At 40.8% G+C, this 15284-nt stretch overlaps 1 protein-coding gene and 1 non-coding gene across 4 annotated transcripts in view; one reads left to right on the plus strand and one right to left on the minus strand.

Annotated features, from left to right (window-relative positions):
• Nucleotides 1–15284, plus strand: part of GRIA3 (glutamate ionotropic receptor AMPA type subunit 3) — a 394073-nt gene that overhangs the window by 124294 nt on the left and 254495 nt on the right. The window lies entirely within an intron of this gene.
• On the minus strand, nt 9797–9903 carry LOC114505800. Its single transcript, XR_003685270.1, has one exon. It is a non-coding gene; the product is annotated as a U6 spliceosomal RNA (small nuclear RNA).

The following is a 15284-nucleotide window of genomic DNA, read 5'->3' on the forward strand; positions in this document are numbered from 1 at the left end:
CCAAGCTTCTTTTGATAGATTTTTTCAATTTCTTCAATTCACCTGGCTATAGTCTGGTGAGACAAACTGATTTTAGAAATATTCCCCTTTTTTTCCAGGGCAAATTATATCCTCCATGCTTTCTATACACTGTTTAATATACTCACCATCAATAAATGGTTTGGACATTTTGTGTTATTAAAGATGCTACCACTTCCAGCCAAGATGGAGGTGTAGGTAGACACATTGTGCCTCCTTGCACAAACAAAAGAAGGATAACAACAAATTTAAAAACAAAAAGCAACCAGAACTGACAGGAAATTGAACTATATGGAAGTCCAACAACCAAAGAGTTAAAAAAGAAACAATCACACAGACCAGCAGGAGAGGCAGAGACAGGCAGCTAGGAGGAGAGGATTCAGGGCAAGGCAGCAGCTGGAGGACTGGGGTGGGCAAGGCAGCAGTTGGTAGAACTGGCAGGGCGGTGTATTGCAGACTGGATGGCCCCACATTCACTTGCAGATAAACTGAGAGGGATGACTGGGAGCAAGATAGACCAAGCAACCCAGAGTTCCAGCTTGGGGAAGCCACAAACCTCTGATTGAAATCACCTGTAGGGGTTGCCGTGGCAGTGAAAGAAATTCCCAGCCTCACAGGAGAGTTAATTAGAGAGACAAACAGGATCCTAGAACATATACAAGCCCATCCACCAGGGAATCAGAAGGGCCCAATTTGATTGTGGGTAGCAGGGGAAGTGACTGACAACTGGCAGAGAGCAAGCAGCACTGTTCCCTCTCAGATGCCTCCCCCACATACAGCATCACAACACAGCGATATGGGTTGCCCTGCCCGGGTAAATACCTAAGGCTCTGTCCCTTACTACATAACAGGTGCACTGGAACAACAAAAAAAAATGGCCTAAATGAAAGAACAGTTCACAGCTCCAGAAAAAATACAATTAAGCAATGAAGAGATAGCCAACCTATCAGATGCACAGTTCAAAACACTGATAATCAGGATGCTCACAGAATTGGTTGTATATAATCACAAACTAGATGAAAAATGAAGGCTATGTTAAGTGAAATAAAGGAAAATGTACAGGAACCAACAATGACCTGAAGGAAACCAGGATTCAAATCAAGGGTGTGGACAAAAGGAAGAAAGAATCATTCAACCAGAACAGAATGAAGAAACAAGAATTTTTTTTAAAAATGAGAAGGTTAGGAACCTCTAGGACACCTTTAAATGTTCCAACGTCCAAATCATAGGGGTACCAGAAAGAGAAGAGGAAAAGCAAGATATTAAAAATTTATTTGAAAACATAATGAAGGAAAATTTCCCCAATCTGGTGAAGGAAATAGACTTTCAGGAAGTCCAGGAAGCTCAGAGAGTCCCAAAGAAGTTGGACCCAAGGAGGAACACACCAAGACACATTGTAATCACATTATCCAAGATTCAAGATAAGGAAAGAATCTTAAAAGCAGCAAGAGAAAAGGAGACAGTTACCTACAAAGGAGTTCCCGCAAGACTATCAGCTGATTTCTCAAAAGAAATCTTTCGGGCAGGAAGGGGCAGGAAAGAAGTACTCAAAATCATGAAAGGTATGGACCTACATCCAAGATTACTCTATCCAGCAAAGCTATCATTTAGAAGGGGGTGGCAGATAAAGTGCTTCCCAGATAAGGTCAAGTTAAAGGAGTTCATCATCACCAAGCCCTTATTATATGAAATGTTAAAGGGACTTATCTAAGAAAAAGAAGTTCAATAAAAGAACAGTAAAATGACAACAAACTCAGAGTTATTAACAACTGAACCTAAAACAAAAACAAACTAAGCAAACAACTAGAACAGGAACAGAATCACAGAAATGGAGATCACATGGAGGGTTATCATCAGGGGTGTGGGAGGGGGAGAGGCGGGGAAAGGTACAGAGAATAAGTAGCATAAATGGTAGGTAGAAGATAGACAGGGGGAGGTTAAGATTAGTATAAAAAATGTAGAAGCCAAAGAACTTGTATATATGACCCATGGACCTGAACTACAGTGGGGGAACACAGGCGGGAAAGGGTGGGCAGAGTGGAGGGGAATAAAGGCGGGAAAATGGGGCAACTGTAATAGCATAATCAATAAAATATATATTTTTAAAAAGATACTACCACATAAGTAGATTTTACAATTAAATCTGCACTCGTAACTTTTTGAAAAAAAATTTTCTTGAGAACACACTTTTTTTCAATTCCACTATTTTGTCCTTATGACACAATTCTTCAAACGCATTAAATTTGGCAGCATCTGTTTGCATATAATGACTTTTCAAATTATAGTCTTTGAAAACTTGCACAAATTCCCTACAAATTAAACAGAGTGCCTTACTATTTGCCTGAACAAAAAGTAATCATCTGTCCATTTTTCATTGAACAATCTTCCTTCATCAGTAATTTTTCTTTTGGGGGGCTCTTTTCTTTTGAGATGTTGTAGAAGCCATGCTGGGATTAAAAGATAATAATCAATAAGGGGCTTTATTTAGTTTTATTATGAAAACTAATTGACAGGAAAAATAGAAAGCAAGTTTTGGGCCCTTCCATATCCCTCTTGGCTGCCAATACAGGGCAAGGTAGAGGGTTGAGTGTAAATGGCAGATGTGTGAGGTGCCACTGAGGTGTTGAAGTACCTTTAATAATCAAATAAGAGTGCTTACCTGACTTCTAAATAACATTAAATGCCTAATGTTGCAATGGTAAGTTGAAACATTGTTGGTAATCACTGCCGCACCAAGCCAGCACGAGCACATGTAACATGTGACGGTGTCATTTCTACTGTCTCGGCTTGGAAGATAACACACTGGATGCCACATACTGCCATAAAACTGAAGCCACTCATGCATACAAATAGTGAGAGCATACATATGTTTATTTTATGTGACACTGTGACACATAATCACAAAAAGTCTCATAATGTTTTAATTAATTTTACAATTTTGTGTTGGGCTGCATTCATAGCCATTCTGGGCCACATGCAGCCCATGGGCTGTGGCTTGGACACCCCTGATTTAAACTATTCTCCTGTTTTTTAAATCTTTTTTTCCTTTTGCTGCTCTGTTCAGGTGATTTGTTTTTCTACCTCATCCTCTAATTTGATTATTTGGTCCTCTCCTTCATCCATCCTACTGATTATTCCTTCCAGTGTATTCCTACTGATTATTCCTTCCAGTGTATTCCTCATTTCAGATATGTTATTCTTCATTTCTACCTGGCTATTTTTCATGGGCTCTATGTCCTTCTTCATACTGTTGAGCATCCTTATAACCATTATTTTGAAATCTGTATCTGATAAATTGCTTGCCCCCATTTCATTTAGGTCTTTTTTTTCTGGAGATTCCCCCTGTTCTTTAATTTCTGGCCTGTTTCTTTGCTTTCCTATTTTGGCTGTCTCTTTGTGTTTGTTTCTATGTATAACATAAAACTGCTATGACTCCCAGTCTTTGAGGGGTGGCTTTCTGTAGTAGGTGTCCTGTAGAACCCAGTGGTGCAGTCTCCTTGATCACTTGAGCTTAGTGCTCTAGGAATATCCCTTGTGTGGGTTCTGTGGACCCCCCTGTTGTAATTGTTTCTTTAATGTTGCTGTCCCATTTGCAAGATAGCTCCACTCTCAGGCTACTTGAATGTGGGGCTCAACCCTGACTGCATCATGCAAATCATTGTACAGGTTCAGACTGAACTGAAAAAAACAAAAACAACTCAATGAAAAAGAAAGAAACACCACCAACAACAACAAAATCAAAAAAGAAACCAGAATCATAAAAGAAAAAGAAAAAAACAAAAAATAATAATAAAATAAAGAACAGAGAATGATAAAAGACAAGAAACAAAAAGATTAAGGAGGGAAAAATTAAACAGAAGAGGATGTGAAAGGACAAAGGAAGAGAAAAGAAATAAGAAAATTATAGTAAAAAAGTAATAAAAATATAGAGAGAAAGAGAAAAAATGAACTAAAATAAAGGGTGGGAAAGGAAGGGCAAGAAGAAAAAATTTAAAAATAGTAAAGAGAAAAATAGAGTACGGATATGAAAGAGAGAAGAAGAGATATGAAAGCCAAAAAAGAACAAAAAATAAAGTAGAAAAGAGAAAATTAAAAAAAAAAAAGATTTAGAAAGAAAAATGTTTGTTTTGCATCAGCAGTTTTTTGTGCCTGGTGTGGTCAGTCTCTGGATGTGCTGGATGTGGAGCTCCTTGAGTCCTACTCTGATGTTTCTGGAAGCTGACCAATTGTTGTGCCAGTCTGGGGCCTCCCAAGTGGTTTTCTGTTGCAAGCCAATGTCAGACGCTATCCTAACCTTGCCCTTGGCAAGTTTGTCAGGTCACAGCTTCTAAAAGACAGGCAGGTGGGGCCTCAGGAGACCAGTGGCTGGGTCTATCTCTGGTCTCCCTTTCAATGGCCCCACTCTAGGTTGCTGCCCCTTTCCCCCCAAAAATGTGCTCATCTACCAGTGGAGGTAACCAGGACCTGGCAGGGGTGATTCAAACAGACTCAGGAATAGAGCCCTCTCTCTAGAAAATGTAGGGGCAGGCACGCCCTCTCCTTCCTGTGGCTGCACAGGATTGGATTCACTGGAGCTGGGCTCTACTTTGTATTGCAGCTGCAGTGCATAGTCCCTGCCCTTCTGACTCCTGGACAGAAGCTTGCCTAGGAAACTCAGTCACAAAAACCCAGCTCTGTGCATCTTGCTGGCACTTCCACATTGCCTATATAAGCAGGAGGGTATCACACAAAAATAAAAAATCTCTCCATGCAGTCAGCAACCACAGAGCAGGACAAATACTACAAGTTTCACCTGGTCTCAGAATGAGCCCAATGTCCCATTCCCACATGCTGTTTAACCAGGCATAGTGGGGACAAATTTCCAGCCCAGCATAACCATACCCCTTTGCTTTGGGGCAGATCTAGTGTCTCCACAGGTAGGAGGAGGGTCCCAGCCCAGGCACTCAATGTGGGGAAGAGCAGTTGTCTTCCTCAAGCCTCACTGCCCTGACTCTGACTGGCTCTCTGCCCAAAGTCCTTCTAGAGAACAGAAGGTGCTTCAAAGTCACAGATGGGTGTACAAAGCAGACCCCTCCTCCAGACAGGAACAGCTACATGGCCCCTCCAGCAGTCACAGATCAGGACGAACTTCCCAAGCTAGCATTGTAACAATGGGCTGCTCCTTCAAGTCTCTCAGGTGGGTCAAATCCCCATTGCTTCCCACTGCCCAATGCTATGCTGACTCCCCTTACAGTCTCTTGTTGCTCTGGACTGGGGTGCCCTGCATGGGGCTGAGACCCTGAGCTCCTAAGGAGAGGAAACTCTACTGCTGTAGTGTGTCCCAGCTTGTGCATCACCCACATGTGTGAGAGGGCCCACCCTGTCTCTGTGTCTTCCCATCTTCTTCCTTGCTCCTGTTTATAAATTTTCACATCAGCTATACTTCACTTGTTTTTTCAAGATGAATACTCTGCAGTCTAGCTGCAAGTCCTGTCCAGATCTGGGAACAAGGGGATGGAACTTCCATCTACTCTGCAGTCATCTTGGAACCCTCAACATTTGCTTTTTAAAGAAAAACCTTCTATTCCTTCACCTTTTAGCATCTGGATTGGGGGATGCAGGGCCAGCTCTGCTCCCTGCCCCCTCCTGTCTCAATCTGATGTGGGTATAGCCAGTTAGGAGAGGATAACATGTGGGTTGCTATGACTAAATCACTAAGAATTGAAACTTGACCATCCTCATTTCCCATTTGCTTGCTTCCAGAAATTCTTCGATGAAGATATAAATGAGTACAAATCACCCTAAAAACAGGAAAAGTGAAGCTCCATGTGCTCATTTAGACTGGGAAAGGGAAAAATCAGTTTATTATTTCAAGACCTCTTGAGATGCTGTAAATACACAGTCAACACAGAACAAAGATCCTTTTTTCCCTCCTTACATTATTTATGTGCCATCTAAAAATTACATGCCTGTTCTCTTTCCAGCACAGAGAGAGAAACATGCATATTCATGATCTGATAAATATTTAAGTGGGGTTTATTTAAATGAGAGAGCCCATTTACAAACATTCCCTGGCTCGGAGATCTTACCCTGGGCAGACAGAGGGGGAATAATTTCCTCTGGAAGATTCAAAACCTCCACTGACCACCTGCCCCCCTAAACTTGGAGCTCTTCCTTGAGAGCTGGTGAATGCCACTTGCAGTATTTTCAGGGAAATGCCGCCTCCCTACAGTCCTGCCTTCCGCTCTGAGCTCATGCCCTAGGGTCAGTCATTGGCAAAATGCTAGATCTGACTGTTTATTTGGGAGCAAAGGGAGGCAGTCACAGCTTGCTTTGCCTAGGTCCTTCCTCCTCACTAAACTATTCCCATAGCAGCTACCATCATTGATATCCCTAGCCTTCCTATGGGTCCATCTCTTCTCCTTATGAAGGGTAGTTTTGTGATACACTGGATAACCAGGACTGTGCTACCCCACCCAAGAGGACACACATTTTAACACTGCTAAAGTATTTTGTCATACTTATTTTCAAAGCACTTACACATACAGTGCTTCATTCATTCCTCACTGTCCTACATGATTTCCAAGGCATAAATTATTTTTACAGTCCTAGAGGTAAGGACGTATTTTGCTTGCCCAACCTATGTCACATTGTGGTAATGTGGTTTCTTCTGTCTGTCTTTGGTTATAAGGCTTCTCTCCAGCTAGTGTTCAGTTGGTTGTTCAAGATGATTTTTCTTTAATTGTAATTCCTGTTTGGTCCTGGGAGAAGGTCAGTGTAGCTTCCACTTACTCCTTTGCCATCATAAGAATCCCCCAACCTAAGTCACATAGCTAATGAATTCTAAACTTGAACTCAGGTCTGACTCTTAGATCTGGGTTTTTTTTTTTTTTCATTGCACAGGGCTGCCTTTCTCCTGGTAGGATGCCTGGAGAGAAAGCAATGGTAACCCAAAAAGAAGACTTATGGTGACCTATCAAGCATTGTGGCTATAAGTAGGGAAAATATTTTGGGATGCCTGTGACTATACCCAACACTCCTCAATCATATCATATAGGTAATTTTTTGTGTGAGGTTAACTCTGAGTTCTCCACTTTATTGCCCATTCATGGGCACCACCTTGGCTCTTGTCCTTTCCCATTTGCCTGTCTCCCAAATTAAAATCACCTGTTTTCTGTCCCATTTTACATAAACTCCATGAGATAATCAGTGAATTCACTTGTAGAACTAATCTTGGCTAGAGAATTAATGCTGGTTAATGGCTCAATACAACTTCTCCTGGGTCATACACATGTTTTGACAGAAGCTTCTAATGCCTTAACTCAAGGGCATTATGTACAGGCATCCCTCAGAGATATTGTAGGTTCACTTCCAAACCATGACAACAAAGCAAGTTGTAATCTTTTTGCTAGTGGAGGGCCCTGCCTTTGGTTTGTAAACTATGCAGTATCTGTGAAGTGCTATAAAATGAATTGCAATAAATCAAGGTCTGCTTGCATGGTGAGGTTTTCAAGCAAGGAGCCAGGTCACTGAAGGCAATATCATTGGATAAATGAACTTCTCAGGACTCTAACTTATGCTACCTAAGTGCCCATCTGTTCTGCCTAATTTAGAGTTGCTAGATAAAATACAGAATGTCCAGTTAATTATTATTTTCAGACTTTTTAGTGTAAGTATGTCCTAAATATTGCAACTCTACAGTAACAATTATTTGTTATTTATTTGAAATTCAAACTTACTGAACTTCCTGATTTTTTCTTTGCTAAATCTGGCAAACCTAACTTAATTGTAAGACCCAGCCCCCTAAGAATTACCATTAAAAAGTCTTTATTGAGCATCTTCTTCCATTTAACAGTGCTGGAGGGGCAGGAGGAGGTGAGGTAGAAAGAGAAGGAAGATGTGGGAAAGGGAAATATATAGCACCCAAACCATCATGAGACTGGTCTTAGTAATTAGTACATGACAAAAAAGTAATGTCATTAGGCCTTTTTATTTTTTTTCTTTGCAATGCACAAGCCATCTCTTTTTTAAAAAATTATTTTAATCATTGTTCAAGTATAGTTTTCTGTCCTTTACTCCCATTCCAGCCCACCCACCAATCCCTCCCCACCTCCCTCCCATTTCCACCCCCCTAGTTTTTGTCCATGTGTTCTTTATATTTGTTCCTGTAAACTCTTCCCATTCATTAGGCATTTTTAGAAAATATAACTAGTCCTATTTGCCTCTCATTACCAACTCCTCTACCCCCTTACACATGCATCTGCTATGCTATTCTACTCTTTGATAAATGAGAAAGGAACCAGTTTTGGCAAATGCCAAGCCTTGTGTTCCCTGAGAGTGATCTGGGCCTCAGAAGGCATGTTGCAAGCAAAGAGCGAGGCAGGCTGAAGGGGTGTGGCCAGGCTGATGCACAGACAGCAGGGCTGCCCAAATTTAATTAAGCATCAGCAGCATACCTCAGGAACAACAGTGGGAAGGGTTCCATGATGAAAAAATATTAGGGAAGTGAAGTGGAGAATGTTTATGAGCCTAATTAGAAATTTGCACAACTTCAGAATTTAAAATTTTGCTACTGTCAGGAAGCTTTGTGGACTGACACTGTGAAAGCTGAACTAGACCCAAGGGAAAGAGAGCACTAGGCTCTAGCTAGTTGGCCAAGTCCAGTGGCTAAGGCACCTAATAACATGTTCAAATTTATAAAATGGCCAAATTAAAGCAGGAACAGTGTTATCCTTTTCAACATAACAGAGGCTAAGGAACGCAAACTCTAGAAGTTTAGCCTTTGAGTAGGAATAATAATTATAATGATGATGATGATGGTGACAACAATAGCAAACCTTTAAAGTACACATTTCCCCAAACACACACACTGTGTTAAATAAAAAAAGCTAGTCTAGGTTGCCCTGCCCTGGAAAATACCTAAGGTTCCACCTCTTACTATGTAACAGGTATGCTGAGACCAAAAAAATATAGCCCAAATAGAAGAACAGATCAAAGCTCCAGAAAAAAAATATAACTAAGAGATGAAGAGATAGCCAACCTATCAGATTCAGAGTTTAAAACACTGGTATTCAGGATGCTCACAGAAATGTTTGAGTATGGTCACAAGATAGGGGAAAAAGTGAAGGCTATGAAAAATTAAATAAAGGAAAATGTACAGGGGACCAACAGTGAAGGGAAGGAAACTGGGACTCAAATCAACAGTTTTGGGCAGAAGGAAGAATAAACATTCAACCAGAAAAGAATGAAGAAACGAGAATTTAAAAAAATGAGGAGAGGCTTCGAAACCTCTGGGACACCTTTAAATGTTCCAACATCTGAATCACAGGGGTACCAGAAGGTGAAGAGGAAGAGCAAGGAATGGAAAACTTATTTGAAAACATAATGAAGGAGAACTTCCCCAATTTAGCAAAGGAAATAGACTTCCAAGAAATTCAGGAAGCCCAGAGAGTCCCCCACAAGTTGGACCCAGGGAAGCACACACCAAGGCGCATCATAATTACATTATCCAAGATTAAAGATAAGGAAAGAATTTTTATGAATTAAGATTATTTTATTACTAAAATTCTTTATTTTATTTATTTATTTTTATTTTAATTATTGTTCAAGTACAATTGTCTGCCTTTTACTCCCATCCCAGCTTACCCCCACAGCCCTGCCTTCCTTCCTCCCATTTCCACCCCCCCATGTTTTTGTCCATGTGTCCTTTATACTTGTTCTTGTAAACCCTTCTCCTTTTCGCCTTAAATTCCCTCCCTCTCCCCTCTGGTCACTGTCAGCCTGTTCTCAGTTTCAGTGTAAAAATATGGAATGCTTCACGAATTTGTATGTCATCCTTGTGCAGGGGCCATGATAATCTTCTCTGTATTGTTCTAATTTTAGTATATGTGCTGCCAAAGTGGGCAGATAAAAATACAGAAAGAATCTTAAAAGCAGCAAGAGAAAATGAGACAGTTACCTACAATGGAGTTCCCATAAGACTATCAGCTGATTTCTCAAGAAAACTTACAGGCAAGAAGGGGCTGGAAAGAAGCATTCTAAATCATGAAAGAGAAGGACCTACATCCAAGGTTACTCTATCCAGCAAAGCTATCATTTAGAATGGGATGGCAGATAAAGTGCTTCCCAGATAAGGTCAAGTTAAAGGAGTTCATCATCACCAAGCTCTCATTATATGAAATGTTAAAATAAGAAAAATAAGAAGATAAAAAATACAAACAGTGAAATGACAAGAAACTCACAAGTATCAACAACTGAACTTAAAAAAACAAAAATGAACTAACTAAGCAAACAACTACAACAGGAACAGATTTGAAGAAACAGAGATCACATGGAGAGTTATCAGCGAAGGGTGGGGGAGAATGAGGGAAAAGGTACAGAGAAAAGAAGCATAAGTGTTAGGTACATAATAGACGGGGTGGGGGTTAAGAATAGTATGGGGAGGTTACCGAATCACTTTTGAAAGCAGGACATCAAAAATTGCACTCACTGAAAAACCAGACAGTAAGGAGGCTGCTTCAGGACAAAAGGGGCCCAAGGATCAGCTCGGGGTCTAGGGGTGTGCAGACCCCAGGCCCAGTGCTCCCGGGTCTGCCTCAGGGCTCCCAGAAGAGGGGAGTCGCTGCTCCCTCCCCCGAATATGGGGGGTGAGCAACTCCAGGGGAGAACGTGTTGCTAGAAGGAACAGATTGGCCAGTAGGACTGTGAAAAAATCACCCAGGGACTATGAACACCCTCCCAGAGACCTGGGAGAAGTGAGGGCCTCTAGCCAGCAGGACCAGGGGCAGCCTGGAAGAGCACCAGCACCCCTAGCCCGGTGGAAGTGCAGATCGGTGGAGAGCACAGAGCCAGGCCGAGCTAGGCTCGCGCCCCATAGGGAGGCCTGAACTGCACACAGCGATCCCAGGAGGGACGTGGTGCTTGGTGCGTTCCTACAGTAGTGGCTCAGAAATTTCCAGCCAGCCCAACGGGGGGTGGGGGGGAGCTGGGAAAGGCGCCAACACCCAGTTGGAGTGCAGTTTGGCGGGGAACACGGACCTGGAAAGGGCTCAGCTCGCGTACCTTCGGGAAGACTGACTCACACGCATTGTGAACCCGGAAGGGTCTCAGCGAGGCGCTTAGGGCGATCCTAGACCCCAAATCTCAAAAGTCTGGGGGAGGAGCATGCCCTTTTACGATTCCCAGGGAGGGCACTGTGAATCCCAAAACGTAGTGGGTGCCTCCTGAGATCATAGAGCTGGAACCCTGCAGGACCCCGGAGTCCGGAAGAATGTGGAAGCGAGATCCAGAGAGCCAGTGTGTTCGGGAGTGCCCCAGGGTACCTGACAGACTTGCTGAGATCTGGCTGGGAGAGAGAGAAGCATTTCAAAAGTCCCTCGTCCAGCTGAAGCCAGCAAGATCAGAAAAACTGGTCTGGCCAGTTAGAAACCAACAAGAGGTTTTTTGCTTTGTTTTTTTTTGGTTTGGTTTGGTTTGGTTTTTGTGGCTGTTGTTGGTTGATTGATTTTATCTTGTGTTTTATGTGACATTTTATTTCTCAATTCTTATTATTTTTATCTCGCAATCCCTTATGTTTCTCTTCTATTCATCCTAATATTATTCTTTCCACTCCAAATTTATCTCTCCTGCACTATATCTTCTGATTTTCTTTCCTTTCTTTTTTTCAATCTTGCAAGTTACTGTAAATTTGTATTATCTTTTTCTCACTTTTCCAACATTTTTTATTTTAATAATATTTTGGTATTCTTTTTCTTTCTGTATAATCTTCTTTGCTTGGCTGGTTATACTGTCATTTGATAGGTTCCCCATAGTATCTCGGTCACAATGTGTTGATAAGATACTATCCTTCATCTGTGTTCCATGAATACACCTCTCAAGGTTCTATACTCTTTATTCTTGTTATCTAGACCTCATCGATTCTGCCACAAGACTATCACTTACTATTACTGCTAGTAAGACCTAGTCTATACAATTGTAAATGCTTCTCAATACCCCTACCTGATCTCAGCCCACTTTGCAATTTTCTGAACTATACCATTGTGAGGGTTGTCTCTATTCTTTTACTCACGACTCCTACATACTACTCTTTAGCCCAACCCTAGCTTAGAAGCTGACCTCCCAGGCCTCACAGCTTTCTAGATCCAACTAACAATCCTCTCAGCCCCAATAAGAGTCTTACCTTCTTTCCATCCTTTCTAAAACGTGGATAGTAGGGTGGAGGATCACAGTTAACACTATAAGGAGCCAAAGGATAAACCATCTCTTCTCTACTGGCTGCTAAAGTAAATATCATAGTATACTGTCTTGCTGTTTTAAACCATTTTGCATTACTCCTCCAACTGATCACAAAAAAGAGTAGGGGGAAGCTGTGAACACCAGGACACACGAAGGAGATTGCACCACTGAATCTCACAAATATTCTACCACAGAAGCTCACACCATAATTACAGGGAATCAGAAGAGATCAAATTAACAAACAGGAAGAAAAAACAAGAAACCCACGAACAATGAGAAAACAAAGAAACAACACCCAATTGAAGGAAAATGAGGAAACCTCAGGAAAAATGCTAAATGAAATAGAGGCTACTCACCTATCAGATATGGAGTTCAAAACAATGGTTACAAGGAAGTTCAATGAACTCACATTGAGCTTTCAGAAATTAGAGGGAAACTACATCAGTCTCACTGCAAACTATATAAACATGAAAAAGGAAATAGAAACTCTCAACAAAGGTCAAGAGGAAATGAAGAACACAATTTCTGAACTGAAGAACACAGTAGAAGGAATGAAAAGCAGGATTGATGAAGCAGAAGATCGGATTAGCCAGCTGGAGGACAAAGTAGAAAACAGCATCCAGAAAGAGCAAGAAAAGGAAAAGAGGCTCAGAAAGAATGAAGAGGGATTAAGAGAAATGCAAGATAATATGAAATGTAATAATATCCGTATAATAGGGATATCAGAAGGAGAAGAAGAGAAAGGGATCGAAAACCTACTCGAACAAGTAATGAAGGAGAACTTCCCTAATTTGATGAGAGAAGAAGTCACACAAATACAGGAAACACAGAGAGTCCCAATCAAGAAGCACCCAAAGAGGCCCACCTCAAGACACATCATAAATAAAATGGCAAAATTTCAAGACAAAGAGAGAATCTTAAAGGCAGCAAAGGAGAAAAAGGAAGTAATATACATAGGAGCCCCAATAAGGCTAACAGCTGACTTCTCAATGGAAACATTTCAAGCCAAAAGAGAATGGCAAGAAATACCCCAGGTAATGAGAACCAGATGTCTGCAACCTTAAATGTAACTGGATTAAATGCTCCCATCAAATAACATAGAATAGCTGAATGGATAAGAAAACATGACCCACATATCTGCTGTCTACAAGAGACCCACCTCAGGATAAAAGACCTACACAGGCTGAAAGTGAAGGGCTGGAAACAAATCTTCCAAGCAAATGGACAGGAAAAAAAAGCCAGGGTAGCAATACTCATATCAGACAAAATAGACTTCCAAAAAAGGTCCATAAAGAGAGACCCAGAAGGTCACTTCATAATACTCAAGGGAAGAATACATCAAGAAGACATAAATATTGTAAATATATATGCACCCAACATAGGAGCACCCAAATACATAAAGAAAATCTTAGAGGACTTCAAGAAAGATATGGAGAGCAACACAATTACAGTGGGAGATTTTAACACCCCACTGTCAAAAATGGACAGATGTTCTAAACAAAATATCAACAAAGATATTGTGGCATTGAACAATACCCTTGATGAAATGGACTTTACTGATATATACAGAGCCCTCCACCCAAAAGAAGCTAAATATACATTCTTTTTAAATGTACACGGAACATTCTCAAAGATAGACCACATGATAGGACACAAAACAAGCCTCAAGAATTTCAAGAAAATTGAAATCATACCAAGCATTTTCTCAGACCACAAGGGACTGAAGCTAGAAACCAACCCCAAGGAAAAAAAACAAAAACACTCAAAATCATGGAGATTAAATAGCATGCTATTAAACAACGAAGGGGTCAAGAATGATATTAGGGAAGAAATCAAAAGGTTTCTGGAAACAAATGAAAACGAACTCACAACAACCCAAAACTTATGGAACACATCCAAGGCAGTCCTGAGAGGGAAGTTCATAGTGATACAGGCCCACCTAAAAAGGTTAGAAACATTCCAAACAAACAACCTAACCCTATGTCTACAAGAACTCAAGGAACAACAACAAAGGCAGCCCAGAGCAAGCAGAAGGAAGGAAATAACCAAGATCAGAGCAGAATTAAATGACATAGAGACTAAAAGCACAATTCTAAGGATCAACGAATCCAAGAGCTGGTTCTTTGAAAAGATAAACAAAATCAACAAGGCTTTAAGCAGACTTGTCAAAAAAAAAGAGAGAGAAGACCCAAATAAACACAATCAGAAATGAAAGAGTAGAGATTACAACAGATACCACAGAAATACAAAGGATTGTAAGAAATTACTACAAAGTACTGTATGCCAATAAATTTGAAAACCTAGGTGAAATGGACAAATTTCTAGAAAAATGTAATCCTCAAAAACTCAATGACAAAGAAGCAGAAAGCCTGAACAGACAAATAACAACAGAAGAAATTGAATCAGTAATCAAAAAACTCCCAACACACAAAACCCTGATCCAGATGGACCAGATGGTTTCAAAGCCTTTGTAGGCTTTGTAAATGCCTACAAAGCATTTAAGGAAGAGCTAACTCCTATCCTTCACAGACTACTCCAAAAAATCCAAAAAGATGGGAGTCTCCCAAACTCTTTTTATAAGGGCAACATCATCCTAATTCCAAAACCAAATAAAGACACAACAAAGAAAGAAAACCTCAGGCCAATATCACTGATGAACATTGACACTAAAATCCTCAACAAAATATCGGCAAACCGCATCCAACAATACATTAAAAAGATCATACACCATGACCAAGTGGGATTCATTCCAGGGATGCAAGGATGGTTCAATATTCGCAAGTCAGTAAATGTAATACATCACATAAACAAAAGCAAAGACAAAAACCACATGATCATATCAATTGATGCAGAAAAAGCATTTGATAAGGCACAGCACCCATTCATGATAAAAACACTCAGCAAAGTGGGAATAGAGGGAGCATTCCTCAACATAATAAAGGCCATATATGAGAGACCTACAGCCAACATCATACTCAATGGCCAAAAATTAAAATCTTTTCCACTAAGATTAGGCACAAGACAAGGCTGTCCACTTTGACCACTTCTATTCA

The sequence above is a fragment of the Phyllostomus discolor genome, chromosome X, assembly GCF_004126475.2.
Source record: "Phyllostomus discolor isolate MPI-MPIP mPhyDis1 chromosome X, mPhyDis1.pri.v3, whole genome shotgun sequence".
NCBI lineage: Eukaryota > Metazoa > Chordata > Mammalia > Chiroptera > Phyllostomidae > Phyllostomus > Phyllostomus discolor.